General features: G+C 44.2%; 1 pseudogene; it reads right to left on the bottom strand.

Annotated features, from left to right (window-relative positions):
- Positions 1 to 446: 446 nt before the first annotated feature.
- LOC126290970 (5S ribosomal RNA) lies at positions 447 to 564 on the bottom strand (annotated as a pseudogene).
- Positions 565 to 16,276: the final 15,712 nt, after the last annotated feature.

Below are 16,276 nucleotides of genomic sequence, written 5' to 3'. Positions count from 1 at the left end.
GTGACACCTTGAAATGTAATGCGGAGATGCTGACCAAACACACTCTGTGAATATCAGTTGAAACCTCCAATTATGCTTAAAGAGATGTAATGTGAAAGAGTTATGGCCCATATACTATCAAGTGTCATGTATTGTTACTACCTTCTTGACATAAATACCTTCGAAACAGGTAGGCCTTTGGCAATCACATTTTCAGTTAATTAGAACACAGATTCAGTAAGATATCAGATAACAATAATAAAAAGCACTCCGTCTTCAGGCCACAAGTGGCCCGTTGGGTCCATCCGACCGCCATGGCATCCTCAGTTGAGGATGCCGATAGGAGGGGTGTGTGGTCAGCACATCGCTCTCCCAGTCTTTACGATGGTTTTCTTTGACCGGAGCTGCTACTATTCGGTCGAGTAGCTCCTCAATTTGCATCAAGAGGCTGAGTGCACCCCAAAAAACGGCAACAACACATGGCGGCCCTGATGGTTACCCATCCAACTGCCAGCCACGCCCGACAGCGCTTAATTTCGGTGATCTAACGGGAACCGGTGTATCCACTGCGGCAAGGCTGTTGCCAGATAACAGTAATAGGACAATAAAAACAAGTATCCATTGATTAATGAGAGTTTGAGCTAACCCAAAATATGAAATATCTCTTAATTTAATTGAAAACTAAATGGTAGGCCTTCAATAATAACAGCTTCAGTTAAGTAAAATAACCAAACAGAAATCAGGTAGGCCTTCACGAATAAGTGCTTCAGTTATGTAAGTAAGAGTTTGAATGGACTCTTCACAAGTGGTGCACCAGAAGGCTTATACACAAGGAGGAAAAGGCTACACCAGGCAGGAAAACCGAGAAAGGTTACAATAGGAGCACCGGACTTCCATGGCCTTTTTCGTTGTGTACAGACCGGCAAAAGAAATAATTATTAGCTAAAGCAAGAATAACTAGCCAGACGGTATACCCGCATCACTGTAAGATACCATCTCTACAACGGCAGTGAAACTCCCAGAAGAAAACTAGGCCACCAAACCGGGTTACTTTTTTTGGGGGTCATGAGTGTTGTGACTGGTTTCAGCGGCCCTCTACGAATTCCTCTCCTACGTCAACCTCTTCATCTCAGAGTAGGAATTGCAACCTATGTTCTTCATTATTTGCTGTATGTTTTCCAGTCTCTGTCTTCCTCTACAGCTTTTGCCCTATACTGTTCCCGCTAGTACCATGGAAGTCATTCACTGATGCCTTAACAGATGTCCTATCAACCTGTCCCTTCTCCTTGTCAGTGTTTTCCACATATTTCTTTCCTCTCCGATTCTGCGCAGAACCTCCTCATTCCTTACCTTATCAGACCACCTAATTTTCAAGATTCGCCAGCAGTGCCACTTATCAAATGCTTTCATTCTCTTCTGTTCCGGTTTTCCCGCAGACCATGTTGCACTACCATGCAATGCTGTGCTCCTGATGTACAGTATAGTCTCAGAAATTTCTTCCTCAAATTAAGACCAAAATTTTGGTACTACTAGACTTCTCTTGGCCAGAAATGTCCTTTTTGCCAGGGCTAGTCTGCTTTTCATGTCCTCCGTCGGTCATTGGTTACTTTGCTGCCTAAGTAGCAGATTTTCTAACTCGTGACTATCAATCCAGATGTTACGTTTGTCGCTTGTCTCATTTCTGCTACGTCTCATTACTTTCGTCTTTCTTCTAGTTCCTCTAATTCCGTATTCTGTACTCATTAGACTGTTCATTCCATTCAGCAGATCATGTAATTCTTCATCACTTTCACTGAGGATAGTAATATCATCAGTATATTGTATCACTGATATTCATTCACTTTGAATTTTAACTGCACTCCTGAAGCTTTCTTTTATTTCCATCTTTGTTTCTTCGATGTATAGGTTGAACAGTACAGAGGAAAGACTGTATCCCTGTTTTACACCTTTTTTAATCTGAGCACTTCGTTCTTGGTCTTCCACTCGTATTATTCCTCTAGGCTCTAGTGCATATTGTATATTACCCGTCCCTCCCTATAGCTTACCACTATTTTTCTCAGGTTTTCGAACAACTTACATCATTTTACGTTATCGAACTTTTTTTCAGGTCGACCAATCGTATGAAAATTTCTTGATTTTTCTTGAGTTTGCTTCCATTATCAACCGCATCCTCAGATTAGCCTCTCGGTGGGTGCCAATAACTCTTCTAGTACTTCCTCAATTTTCTTTTCAGATCTTCTGTATATTATTATTGTCAGCAACTTGGATGCATGAGCCGTTACGCTGATTGTGCGATAATTCTCTCACTTGTCACCTCTTGCAGTTTTCGGAACTGTGTGTATAATATTTTTCCGAAACTCAGATGGTACGTCCTCAGACTTATACATTCTACACACCAGCATGAATAGTCGTTTTGTCGCTTGTTCTCCCAATTATTTCCGAAAGTCTGAAGGGATGTTATCTACCTCTTTTGTCCCTTAAGTCTTTAAATGTTCTGTTAAATTCTGGTTCTAATACAGGATCTTCTATCTCTGCTGAATCGACTCCTGTTTCTTTTTCTATCACATCTAACAAATCTTGCCCCTCATAGAGGCCCTCGATGTACTCTTTCCACCTATCCGCTGTCTCCTCTGCATTTAACAGTGAAATTCCGGTTGCACTCATAAGTTACTACACTTTCTTTTTGTGCTGTCGAATGTTGTTTTGACTTTACTGTATGCTGAGTCATTCCTTCTGACCATCATTTCTTTTTCTATTTCCTCACATTTTTCATGCACTCATTTCGTCTTCGCTTCCCTGAACTTCCTATTTATTTAATTTATCAGCGACTTTTATTTGTACATTCCTGAATTTCCCAGAACTTAATTCTTTCATCGATCAGCTGAAGTATTTATTCTGGTACCCGTGGCTTCCTTGCAGTTCAATTCTTTGTACTTCTGTTTTCTTTTCCAAATTTTACGACTGCCCTTTGTAAAGATGTCGAATCCTCTTCAACTGTACTGTCTACTGAGCTATTCTTTATTGCTGTATCTGTAGCTTTATATAACATCAAGTTTATGTCGTCATTCGTTTGTACTTCCGCATCGCACTTCTTTGCGTATGGATTCTTCCTGACTAATCTCTTGAACTACTCATCATCACTACTGCATTTTGATCTGAATTCATATCTGCTGCTAGGCACGCCTTACAGACCAGTATCTGATACCGTAATCTCCGTCTGACCATGATGTAATCTAACTGAAATCGTCCCCTGCCAACCGGTCTTCTGCAGGTACACCTTGTGGCGTGCGGTTAGGATTGCGGTATTTTACAAATCATGGGTAGGACTACAACAAAATCAATTACTTATTAGTGTAACATAAGGCTTCATTTAATCGCTGCCTCTCCGAGCTAAAGGTAGTGATCCTGTTAATGAAATCTCAACAGTGGAACGTGTACCAATGTTGTCTGTCAGGCAGTGTAAATGAGAGTGATCTCACACAATACAGCCAACTATTATTCCAGGTGGCAACATTTTTCCTTAAAACAGATAGACTATTTGCACACAAAATGCCACACGTGCACAACACTAATGTATACTTCCCTGTAAAAAAAATCCTTAAAGTTATTACTAAATAATCAAGGTCCATACATTAGCAGAGGACAGTTTCACCACGTAAGATGCTGTTGGCACCATATTTAAAGATTATTCATAATCTTAGTCGAATGTATGATTTTGTGTGTGAGTTCCGGGCCATGCATACACAATTATTATAGCAAATTTGACCATCAAGGTTTATGCGTCCTTAATAGTTTGATTTAAAACTGCCGCTGCAACATTTCACGCCGGCCTGTGTGGCCGAGCGGTTCTAGGCGCTACAGTCTGGAACCGCGCGACAGCTACAGTCGCAGCTTCGAATCCTGCCTCGGGCATGGATGTGTGTGATGTCCTTAGATAAGTTAGGTTTAAGTAGTTCTAGGGGTCTGGTGACCTCAGCAGTTAAGTCCCAAAGTGCTCAGAGCCATTTTTTTGCAACATTTCACTAAGATGGCGGCCAACATAAGACAATCAGTCATTGAATCTGGTTCAGGCGTTGTTTCACTCTCAACAAATAATAGTTATTCAATCTTTTCAGTTCCTTAACTACATGTACTAATATTTAAAAGTATTTCTCACATGTTAATCGCTCATTATTCAGCAATTTACCAATAATCCGCACTGTAGATCAGCAGCAGTAATGGTTGCTCTCGCTTATAGCTTAACATAAAACATAATATTTATATAGGTCGAGAATCATATTAAAATAAAATATGAAACACACAGATTGATTTCAATGATAAAGAAACTCTATTTTTCAAATATTACTTAACAACATAATACAGTTTTTACCGACCTCATTGCTACAAGACATCAATCGTGTCCGATCATTACAACAGTTCGAATAAGAAGAAACATTATTCTAGAAGAATCATAGATAACAAAAGATGAAGACTCCCATTATCTTTTTCCATGAGTATTGTCTGAGATATTATTTTCACAGAAAATTAAATTATATCACCGACAATAATAATTTCTTATTATTTTAGTATCTATGAAGTCCTTTTATTAACATCACAAGAATGTTCGCTCAAATTCCACACACAGTGCTGAATAAAACATAGTCGTAGATATTACAACCTCCGCGTCTTGTGATTCTTGAACAGATTATGCGCTATTAGTGGAAATTTATCACAGAACTCAGTTAGCCTTTCTCCTCTCTCATTCGTATCCCAAGCCTATATTGTCCTGCTTCTTATTCATCTAATCCTTCGCCTACAACTGCATTCCAGTCCCCCATGGCAATTACATTTTCATCTCCTTTTACATACTGCATTTCCCTTTCAATAACATCATATACTCTCTGTGCTCTCTGTGCATCTTCATCTTGAGCTTGCGACGTCGGCACGTATGCATACTTTAATTATCGTTGTAGGAGTTGGTTTTCAGTCGATTCTAACAAGAACAACCTTTTCACTGAACTGTTCACTGTAGCACAGTCTCTGCCCTACCATCCTATTCTTTCCATTTCACCGCACTTCACTGACTACTACTATATCTACACTGTGCCTTTTCATTTCCCTTCTCCGATTCTCTATCTTCCCTACTACGTTGCCTCTAACATCCCACGCTCCGACTCATAGAAAGTTATCCTTTGGCAGTCCCCTCCCAATAGGGGACTATTCCATAACCTTTGGTAGTAGAGAGATCATCAATTACACTTCATCAATTACACTTCATCAATTACAGACCACATGTCCTGGATACAAGTTATGTGTCTTTAATGCAGCGGTTTCCATTGCCTTCTGCATCCTCATGCCACTTATCATTGCTGATTCTTCCGTCTTTAGGGACAGTTTCCCTCCCGAAGGACAAGAGAGTGTTTTCAATCTCTTTCCGCTGCTCTGCCCTCTTTGACAAGGCCGTTGGCGGAATGAGGGTGACTTCTTACGCCGGAAGTCTTCGGTCGCCAAATGGTGATTATTAATCAAAACTTAAGTGGTTGCGGGTTTCAAAAACGGGATCGAAGACGTTTTGATTACTGATCAAGGACGCTACCCCTATACCACAGGTGCACTCGAGTACATAGCCTAGACAAAAGCAAATTTGAAACAAAGGCTCTTCGTTAGCGAATGTAATTATCATATCATAGAAGAAGCACGTTATCGCCCTGGCTCACACAGTTTAAGGTGTCCTGTTAACAAACAACCTCTATTGACTCAGGAAACGCAAATAACAGCTACAACTCAAGGAACCAACTGGTGGTGAAATAGCTCAGCCAAGAAATCACAATGATAGCGAGAGACCTACAGATATTAATAAGAAAATAAAGTTAAGATCTCAAAATCTAACGCTTAACTGGAGTTCATAAATCGAATTTGTAGCTTGCCGGTTCCAAAGGGGACCTAGAATCCAGCACTGCGAATCTGGATTCTACCCACTCATCCGTGTGCCTCGTCCCAGAGCTAGCTGGCCAGGTTACGCTTGAAGACGGCATTCGAAGTCAGCCACGGATTCAAATCGCCCCACAAGTTGCTCAGCAACCATTCGCCAGACAATAAGCGTGCACCAGCGGTCGCCTTAGTCACCGGGTGGACCTCTCATACTGTCCTCCTCGTTCCGTTACCACTCCCCAACTCGCCACGCCGCAACGTGCTCTGTTCCCCATCGACAACCTCTTAGTAGCCCCAAAGCAGAAGGCCATCACACGAAAAATCGAGCTGGTGGCGCCAGGAATTCGAAAGGCAAAGCGAGAAACTCAGCTATAGCTCACAGGGTGTAATTGCCTGCCTGTTGTGGCTACACTAAAACATACTTCTAACTATTTTTGTCTTTCTTCTATTTACTCTCAATCCACATTCTATAGTCATTACACTGTTCATTCCAAACACGTCCTATAATTCTTCTTGACTTACAGATAGGCTATTCATTCCCAGTGGGAATGATATATTGAGTTAGCGGCGTGACCGGTAGTGGTATAGGGGGCTCAAATAACTCAACATAGTCTTCCAACAGTCTCTCCATGTCCTCCTTATCCCATCTCACTAGATGCGGTACTTCCTTCTCATTGCAGTTAATTGACTCTGATGGAGCTGCATGGAATGACATGAAATCCCTACCCTAAATAACTCACCCTAATCCATCACTTCTAAGCTCAAAATCGGTGTACCAAGTCATAGCATAAATTCTTCATGACTAAAGCTGTCATTGTTGAAATGAAGAGCTCTGCTTCCACCAATTTGCCGTACTTATCTCGAACTACATCACGCGTGATGACTGTTGTGTGCTGTCCTTAGGTTAGTTAGGTTTAAGTAGTTCTAAGTTCTAGGGGACTTCTGACCATAGATGTTAAGTCCCAGAGTGCACAGAGCATTTGAACCATTTGAACTACATCACACAAAATATTGTGCTTTATCTAACTCATCTACCTGAATGGTTCAGATACACACAAAGAACTAACTGTAACATTCATCTACGCAGTTTAATTTTCCAATATCTTTCGGCCTGATGTCCTGTGAAATGACTTAACAGGATCATGTGTGTAATGTAGCTGGCTTATCTAACATATCGGGTGTTCCTAGCGACAGTGATGGTTTTCTGGCCTTAAAGCTGAGACGAAACTGTGTACCATCCACTTTTACACACAGTTATAAATCAACTCCGGCATAATGCTCAACCAGAAAAACTAAACCAAAATTGATTTTGCAAATTATGATCCTGCCTCTCCCATTTAACCACTGGGATGACCGGTTAGATATGCTTCAGTAAATGTACTCTCACTTGCTACCTGTAATTGAGATCCAGGATTGAATAAGAATTTGGGAAACTTTCCTTTCAGGTAGCTGGTTGGAGAAAGGGTTGCGACTGGTTCCACAGAAAGATGATCTCTACTAACCTTTACTGGGAGCATAGCACGGTGGACACATCACCTCCTGACCCATTTATGAGATACAAACTGTGACCCCCCCTCCATGACTCCGCAAACCTGTGTGTACAATTTCGTTTGTTGTGTGCAAATGGTTTACGTGCTTGGGATTGTTGCTTCTTACAATTACACTTCATATGACGTCTACAACATACGACTGACTGCAGTTGCGAAAGAGTCTCTATGGCAGCTAGCGTGACGATGATTCTCCACCAAAAAAGGTATAAATACAACAGAGAAGGTCACTCGTGGATAAAGGAACCTCCCCATTACTTTCTATTTCCATTCAGCGGACATTGATACTGCTAGTGTTGGTGTTGAGCATGGCAAACACACTGTCAGCATCTCTTGGTTCAGAGACCTCAGGCGAGGCCTTGTGGGCTGTAGCACTTACCATGTTCTGCCGCTGCAGGTGGTGAGCTGTGCTGGATCATGGTGCTATCTGGCCTACATCTGGTTGGCTGGCATCGCAGCTGTCATTAGGAATGTGGCAAGCTGCACCTTGCCCCTGTGGCAAAGGGCGAAGAGGTCCTCTGCTGGGACCTCAGCACAGGTAGGGATAGCTGGAAATCCGGCCATAGACCTGTGAAGCTGTGCTGCACAAACACTCAGGTGGTCTGGCATAGGTTTGAGACCCAGCTATAGCAGTCATGGCAGCTACGTTGGTACAGTGCTGACCAATAGAGACTGGACATCATAATACCGAGAAGCTTTTCAACGACGGTAGGATGGTCCTGCAGTGGTTTAAATGCAGCTGCCCTGGGTTGGCTACGCAGAAGCGACCATGTTTTTGCGTCATGTAGAAGTGTCTGGAACAAAGACCAGTGAGCCGGTAACTGAAGTACAATGTCCGCTTCACATTAGTGGGTCAATCAGCAGAAGCTTCCTAAAGGTTGGCCAGGGTCTGAGGCCCCTGACACACGTAAGCAGCGACACTGAAGTGGCTTGCTGTTGGCGAATTCGCTCAACAGGGAGGTTGTTGTCTGGCAGGGATCACTGCTCGGTAAGTATCGCTCTATCTAAGGCACTGAGCGCTGTTCCGTTACAATAGGAACACGCTTTTCAAGCTGTGGTAAAGAACCATAAGAATTATAACCAAAACAGTAGTCGATATCATTTAGCATGGCAGGGTAAGTAGCGGTGCACGGTGAGGAGTGAATGTGTCTTGGGGTTGTGAGGTAGATCCGTTTCTTTTTAGATTAACATACAATTTATTAACAACAGAATCAATGAGACAATTCCAAACATGTGACACAAGCATCTACTAAAAATGTGCACAGTGATGATGCAACCTTAATAGACCATGTCTAAGTAATACGCAATGACTAGGGGAAATCCTCAGTCAGAAAAATGCCTACATCTAAGATATACTCGTAAGAACAAGCTTGCCAAAAATGCAGAACGGCTAAAACACAGTTTCTATGTAACAAAGGCCAATGCTTAAAATACACTAACAGTAATTAAAATCACCAAATCTACAACAAAACGTTATGAGTGAAAGATCAGTACCTATAATATAAAAAACAGGTGAATTGAATTACACCAAACCTAGCTCTAGTTTGATATGTTCAAAGCATTGACACAAAATGAAACAAATCGTAACTTGTATCAGTAGCATAGCCATCATTATCGGATAACCAGACGGAAACAACTATACGTAATCTACATCTACATCTACATCCACACCCCGCAAGCCACCTGACGGTGTGTGGCGGAGGGTACCCTGAGTACCTGTATCGGTTCTCCCGTCTATTCCAGTCTCGTATTGTACGTGGAAAGAAGGATTGACGGTATGCTTATGTGTGGGCTCTAATCTCTCTGATTTTATCCTCATGGTCTCTTCGCGAGATATACGTAGTAGAGAGCAATATACTGCTTGACTCTTCGGTGAAGGTATGTTCTCGAAACTTTAACAAAAGCCCGTACCGAGCTACTGAGCGTCTCTCCTGCAGAGTCTTCCACTGGAGTTTATCTATCATCTCCGTAACGCTTTCGCGATTACTAAATGATCCTGTAACGAAGCGCGCTGCTCTCCTTTGGATCTTCTCTATCTCATCTATCAACCCTATCTGGTGCGAATCCTACACTGCTGAGCAGTATTCAAGCAGTGGGCGAACAAGCGTACTGTAACCTACTTCCTTTGTTGTCGGATTGCATTTCCTTAGGATTCTTCCAATGAATCTCAGTCTGGCATCTGCTTTACCGACGATCAACTTTATATGATCATTCCATTTTAAATCACTCCTAATGCGTACTCCCAGATAATTTATGGAATTAACTGCTTCCAGTTGCTGACCTGCTATTTTGTAGCTAAATGATAAGGGACCTATCTTTCTATGTATTCGCATTGCATTACACATTGAGATTCAATTGCCATTCCGTGCACCATGCGTCAATTCGCTGCAGATTCCCCTGCATTTCGGTGCAATTTTCCATTGTTGCAACCTCTCGATACACCACAGCATCATCTGCAAAAAGCCTCAGTGAACTTCCGATGTCATCCACCAGGTCATTTATGTATATTGTGAATAGCAACGGTCCTATGACACTCCCCTGAGGCAGACCTGAAATCACTCTTACTTCGGAAGACTTCTCTCCATTGAGAATGACATGCTGCGTTTTGTTATCTAGGAACTCCTCAATCCAATCACACAATTGATCTGATAGTTCGTATGCTCTTACTTTGTTCATTAAACGACTGTGGGGAACTGTGTCAAACGCCTTGCGGAAGTCAAGAAACACGGCATCTACCTGTGAACCCGTGTCTAAGGCCCTCTGAGTCTCGTGAACGAATAGCGCGAGCTGGGTTTCACACGACCGTCTTTTTCTAAACCCATGCTGATTCCTACAGAGTAGATTTCTAGTCTCCAGAAAAGACATTATACTCGAACATAATACGTGTTCCAAAATTCTACAACTGATCGACGTTAGAGATATAGGTCTATAGTTCTGCACATCTGTTCGACGTCCCTTCTTGAAAACCTGTGCCCTTTTCCAATCCTTTGGAACGCTTCGCTCTTCTAGAGACCTACGGTACACCGCTGCAAGAAGGGGGGCTAGTTCCTTCGCGTACTCTGTGTAAAATCGAACTGGTATCTCATCAGTACCAGCGGCCTTTCCTCTTTTGAGCGATTTTAATTGTTTCTCTACCTCTCTGTCGTCTATTTCGATATCTACCATTTTGTCAACTGTGCGACAATCTAGGGAAGGAAGCACAGTGCAGTCTTCCTCTGTGAAACAGCTTTGGAAGAAGACATTTAGTATTTCGGCCTTAAGTCTGTCATCCTCTGTTTCAGTACCATTTTGGTCACAGAGTGCCTGTACATTTTGTTTTGGTCCACCTACCACTTTGACATAAGACCAAAATTTCTTAGGATTTTCTGCCAAGTCAGTACATAGAACTTTAGTTTCGAATTCATTGAAAGCCTCTCGCATAGCCCTCCTCACACTACATTTCGCTTCGCGTAATTTTTGTTTGTCTGCAAGGCTTTGGCTATGTTTATGTTTGCTGTGAAGTTCCCTTTGCTTCCGCTGCAGTTTTCCAACTCGGTTGTTGTACCACCGTGGCTCTTTTCCAACTCTTACGATCTTGCTTGACACATACTCGTCTAACGCATATTGTACGATGGTTTTGAACTTTGTCCACTGATCCTCAACACTATCTGTACTTGAGACAAAACTTTTGTGTTGAGCCATCAGGTACTCTGTAATCTGCTTTTTGTCACTTTTGCTAAACAGAAAAATCTTCCTACCTTTTTTAATATTTCTATTTACGGCTAAAATCATCGATGCAATAACCGCTTTATGATCGCTGATTCCCTGTTCTTCATTAACTGATTCAAATAGTTCGGGTCTGTTTGTCACCAGAAGGTCTAATATGTTATCGCCACGAGTCGGTTCTCTGTTTAACTGCTCAAGGTAGTTTTCAGATAAAGCACTTAAAAATATTGCACTGGATTCCTGTCCCTGCCACCCGTTATGAACGTTTGAGTCTCCCAGTCTATATCCGGCAAATTAAAATCTCCACCCTGAACTATAACATGGTGAGGAAATCTACTCGAAATATTTTCCAAATTATTCTTCAGGTGGTGAGCCACATCAGCTGCTGAGCCCGGGGGCCTATAGAGACATCCAATTACCATGTCTGAGCCTGCTTTAACCGTGACCTTCACCCAAATCATTTCACAATTAGAATCTCCGTCAATTTCCTTCGATACTATTGCACTTCTTATCGCTATAAACAGGCCTCCCCCTTCACTGTCCAGCCTGTCTCTGCGATATACATTCCAATCTGAGTTTAGGATTTCATTACTGTTTACATGTGGTTTCAGCCAACTTTCTGTCCCTAGTACTATATGGGCGTTGTGGCCGTTTATTAATGAGAGCAGTTCAGGGACCTTTCTATAGACGCTCCTGCAGTTTACTATTAGCACATTAATATTGTTATTCCCTGTTGCATTTTGCCTACTCCTGCCTTGCCGCGTCTCAGGAGGCGTCTTGTCGGGCCTAGGGAGGGAATTCTCTAACCTAATTCTCTAACTCCGCTACCCTCGTAGCCGCTTCCGGCGTGTAGTGCACGCCTGACCTATTCAGGGGGACCCTACATTTCTCCACCCGATAGCGGAGGTCGAGAAATTTTCACCCCAGCTCTCCGCAGAATCGTCTGAGCCTCTAGTTTAAGCCTTCCACTCGGCTCCAAACCAGAGGACCGCGATCGGTTCTGGGAACGATACTACAAATAGCTATGATTCTACCCCGCGAGCGAGGCTTTCCGCCTTCACCAACTCCGCCAACCGCCTGTACGAACTGAGGATGACCTCTGAACCCAGACGGCAGGAGTCATTGGTGCCGACATGAGCAATAATTTGCAGTCGGGTGCACCCAGTGCTCTCTATCGCCGCCGGTAGAGCCTCCTCCGCATCTCGGATGAGACCCCCGGCAAGCAGACAGAGTGAACACTGGCCTTCTTCCCCGACCTTTCCGCTATTTCTCTAAGGGGCTCCATCACCCGCCTAACGTTGGAGCTCCCAATAACTAATAAACCCCTCCCCCCGTGTGCCTGCTCGGACCTTGCTGAAGAAGCAGCCACATGTCCACTCACAGGCAGAGCGGGCGATGCCACACGGCCAGCCTCCACATTGACCCTCCGCCTCGTGCGCCGCGGACGCCGCTGAACCCGCCACTCCCCTTGGGGAGAGGGTGGCCCAACCACGCCCGGTACCCGCGAAGATGTCTCGACAGCAGGGACAGTGAGTGAAGCATGTAACACCTGGGGTGTACCTTGCGACGCACCAGACTCCCCACTGCCGCTACACTCCGAGGCAGCAGCCTGAAGACGGCTGACCGCGGCCATCAACACGTTCAGCTGTTCGCGAAGAGTGGCTAGCTCCTCCTGGGTCCGTACACAGCAGTCACACATCCTATCCATCCTAAGGAATCAATTTACTGAAGAGACTTAATCAACTTTTAACTAGACTGCTAATTCACTAAAGGCGGCTGATTATTGACTAAACTGTGATTGCTAACCACTTCTTGTAGAAAACAATGAAAATAGCACTACCTGTCTCTGGACTGTATTGAAAACAAACTAGCACTACTAGCACTATGGCTGACTAAAGGGACTCTCTCTGACTGTATTCAAAAGAAACACGAAATCTATGGAACACTATTACTAGCACTCGACAACTAAAGCTTCCTAAAAGCAAAAACACACCAAAGAAGAAATGAAAAGTAAGAAAAATACAGTTAATACTTAAATTAAGGTAGCTCGCTGCACAACAGACGTGAAGCAGACGGCGGTTAGGGCAAAGATAGTATTAATATATGGTCACCAGGTACGCAGTCGCTGCCCATGTAAGCTCCGTTGCATTAGTGCCTGTTACATTTTCTATTAGTACGCAGTCAACCGCACAATAAGCAGACAAGAAAAAACGAACTTGGACTTTCTTTTCGAAAGCCCTTTATGCAAGCGATACACAGCATAAGACGCCGTTCCTGTCTACGATCTCTACAAACAGCTAGGACAGCAGATTTCCTTGTGGACTGCTCAGTCATCTCGACAGGAGCCAATCGCCGCCAAGCCCTACAGGTATTCTCTCCAAGTCCAGGCTGTTCCGCTGTACCCCAGCAGAGTCAGGAACCAAGGTGTCCCAGTACGTCTACTTTAGTGAATTTCTCGTATAACTTGACGTTAGATGGAAGATCTATGTTACTGTTTTTCCATTCATTCCAAAATAGAATCCTTATTCAATTTCATAGATGGATATCGTAATACTGGATTTTTCATCGTATGGTATTAATCCTAATCTAAAAAAAACTACCTGATCTGTTGGGAAATTTTTCTATAACGCTCCTAAATTATTTGCACGAATCCATCTTAGATCCCAATGTGACACATTGTAAACCTTTATCCACATCCTAGCGTTGTTTGAATTCCTCTTTCCCAGCCATTCCACTCTTGCACACTTCCTCTGCGATAATCTTTTGTTCCTGTCGACCACCTTTCTGGATGGCTTGCACCACACCGAATCTCCATCAGTGCAATAAACAGTTCATCCAGCGCTTCGCGAATATCTTATTTCCCGCAGGAGCTTGTCTCTTTTTCCTGCCACTCCCTGCTTTTCCGCAGAGAAGTGGTGGGGTCTGCTTCTCATGACTTCCTGTGAAAACTCGTACAATGCCTATTTTTGTCGCCAGCCAGAAATGAAGACATGAAGACATTAAGTTTACACTCTCTCAATTCGTTCCATTGTGCTTTCATTACGAGCGAGACATCCATAAGTGCTCTTTACTGGTTTGGTACAGAACTGTTGGTGAATTGTTCTTTTTTTTCAGCCGCAAAGTAAATACGAGCGCTAATCACCATAAACATTTCGAAGCTCCATTACTGATGCATCGTTTCACGCAACCAAAGGGCAATTAATTATGTAGCATCTGTCGGACACGTGTGCACGACAGCGAATGACAGCGCGATTGTTTCTATCTGACGGGTGTAAACAGTGCAACCATTAACGATTAAGCGAAAATAGTGTTTAGAGCTTGTGGAGCGGCGGGTTGAATGTCATTAATTAGCCATTATTAGTCATAGGTGGAAATTGAAATTGTGACTATACTTCGCCGTCATTTACGAGAGCCTGGCAACTATTTCTGTCATAAGTCAGAAAGCGATGGAAAACATACTGACCATCGCTCCCAGTCTGAAAGTCCACATTCACGTCCAGTACACTGAAAAAAATGTCTCTATTCTCAGTTTCTTCAGAAGGATCAGAACTATGATTATAAATGAAGATTTTGAGTTCTAATTGATACATATATCTCGTAGAGTTTCACACTTACAACACTGTAATATTCATTCTGTTCACACTGAAAGTACACTCCTGGAAATGGAAAAAAGAACACATTGACACCGGTGTGTCAGACCCACCATACTTGCTCCGGACACTGCGAGAGGGCTGTACAAGCAATGATCACACGCACGGCACAGCGGACACACCAGGAACCGCGGTGTTGGCCGTCGAATGGCGCTAGCTGCGCAGCATTTGTGCACCGCCGCCGTCAGTGTCAGCCAGTTTGCCGTGGCATACGGAGCTCCATCGCAGTCTTTAACACTGGTAGCATGCCGCGACAGCGTGGACGTGAACCGTATGTGCAGTTGACGGACTCTGAGCGAGGGCGTATAGTGGGCATGCGGGAGGCCGGGTGGACGTACCGCCGAATTGCTCAACATGTGGGGCGTGAGGTCTCCACAGTACATCGATGTTGTCGCCAGTGGTCGGCGGAAGGTGCACGTGCCCGTCGACCTGGGACCGGACCGCAGCGACGCACGGATGCACGCCAAGACCGTAGGAGCCTACGCAGTGCCGTAGGGGACCGCACCGCACTTCCCAGCAAATTAGGGACACTGTTGCTCCTGGGGTATCGGCGAGGACCATTCGCAACCGTCTCCATGAAGCTGGGCTACGGTCTCGCACACCGTTAGGCCGTCTTCCGCTCACGCCCCAACATCGTGCAGCCCGCCTCCAGTGGTGTCGTGACAGGCGTGAATGGAGGGACGAATGGAGACGTGTCGTCTTCAGCGATGAGAGTCTCTTCTGCCTTGGTGCCAATGATGGTCGTATGCGTGTTTGGCGCCGTGCAGGTGAGCGCCACAATCAGGACTGCATACGACAGAGGCACACAGGGCCAACACCCGGCATCATGGTGTGTGGAGCGATCTCCTACACTGGCCGAACGCCTCTGGTGATCGTCGAGGGGACACTGAATAGTGCACGGTACAACGAAACCGTCATCGAACCCATCGTTCTACCATTCCTAGACCGGCAAGGGAACTTGCTGTTCCAACAGGACAATGCACGTCCGCATGTATCCCGTGCCACCCAACGTGCTCTAGAAGGTGTAAGTCAACTACCCTGGCCAGCAAGATCTCCGGATCTGTCCCCCATTGAGCATGTTTGGGACTGGGTGAAGCGTCGTCTCACGCGGTCTGCACGTCCAGCACAAACGCTGGTCCAACTAGGGTGCCAGGTGGAAATGGCATGGCAAGCCGTTCCACAGGACTACATCCAGTATCTCTACGATCGTCTCCATGGGAGAATAGCAGCCTGCATTGCTGCGAAAGGTGGATATACACTGTACTAGTGCCGACATTGTGCATGCTCTGTTGCCTGTGTCTATGTGCCTGTGGTTCTGTCAGTGTGATCATGTGATGTATCTGACCCCAGGAATGTGTCAATAAAGTTTCCCCTTCCTGGGACAATGAATTCACGGTGTTCTTATTTCAGTTTCCAGGAGTGTATTTTTTTCTTAAAACGATGTATTTACGTAAAGTATTGATCTAATCATTCTGATACATAACA

Source organism: Schistocerca gregaria, chromosome 1, assembly GCF_023897955.1.
Source record: "Schistocerca gregaria isolate iqSchGreg1 chromosome 1, iqSchGreg1.2, whole genome shotgun sequence".
In the NCBI taxonomy this organism is placed as follows: Eukaryota; Metazoa; Arthropoda; class Insecta; order Orthoptera; family Acrididae; genus Schistocerca; species Schistocerca gregaria.
The sequence above is the reverse complement of the archived record's forward strand: the minus strand, read 5'-3'. Positions and strand labels throughout refer to the sequence as shown.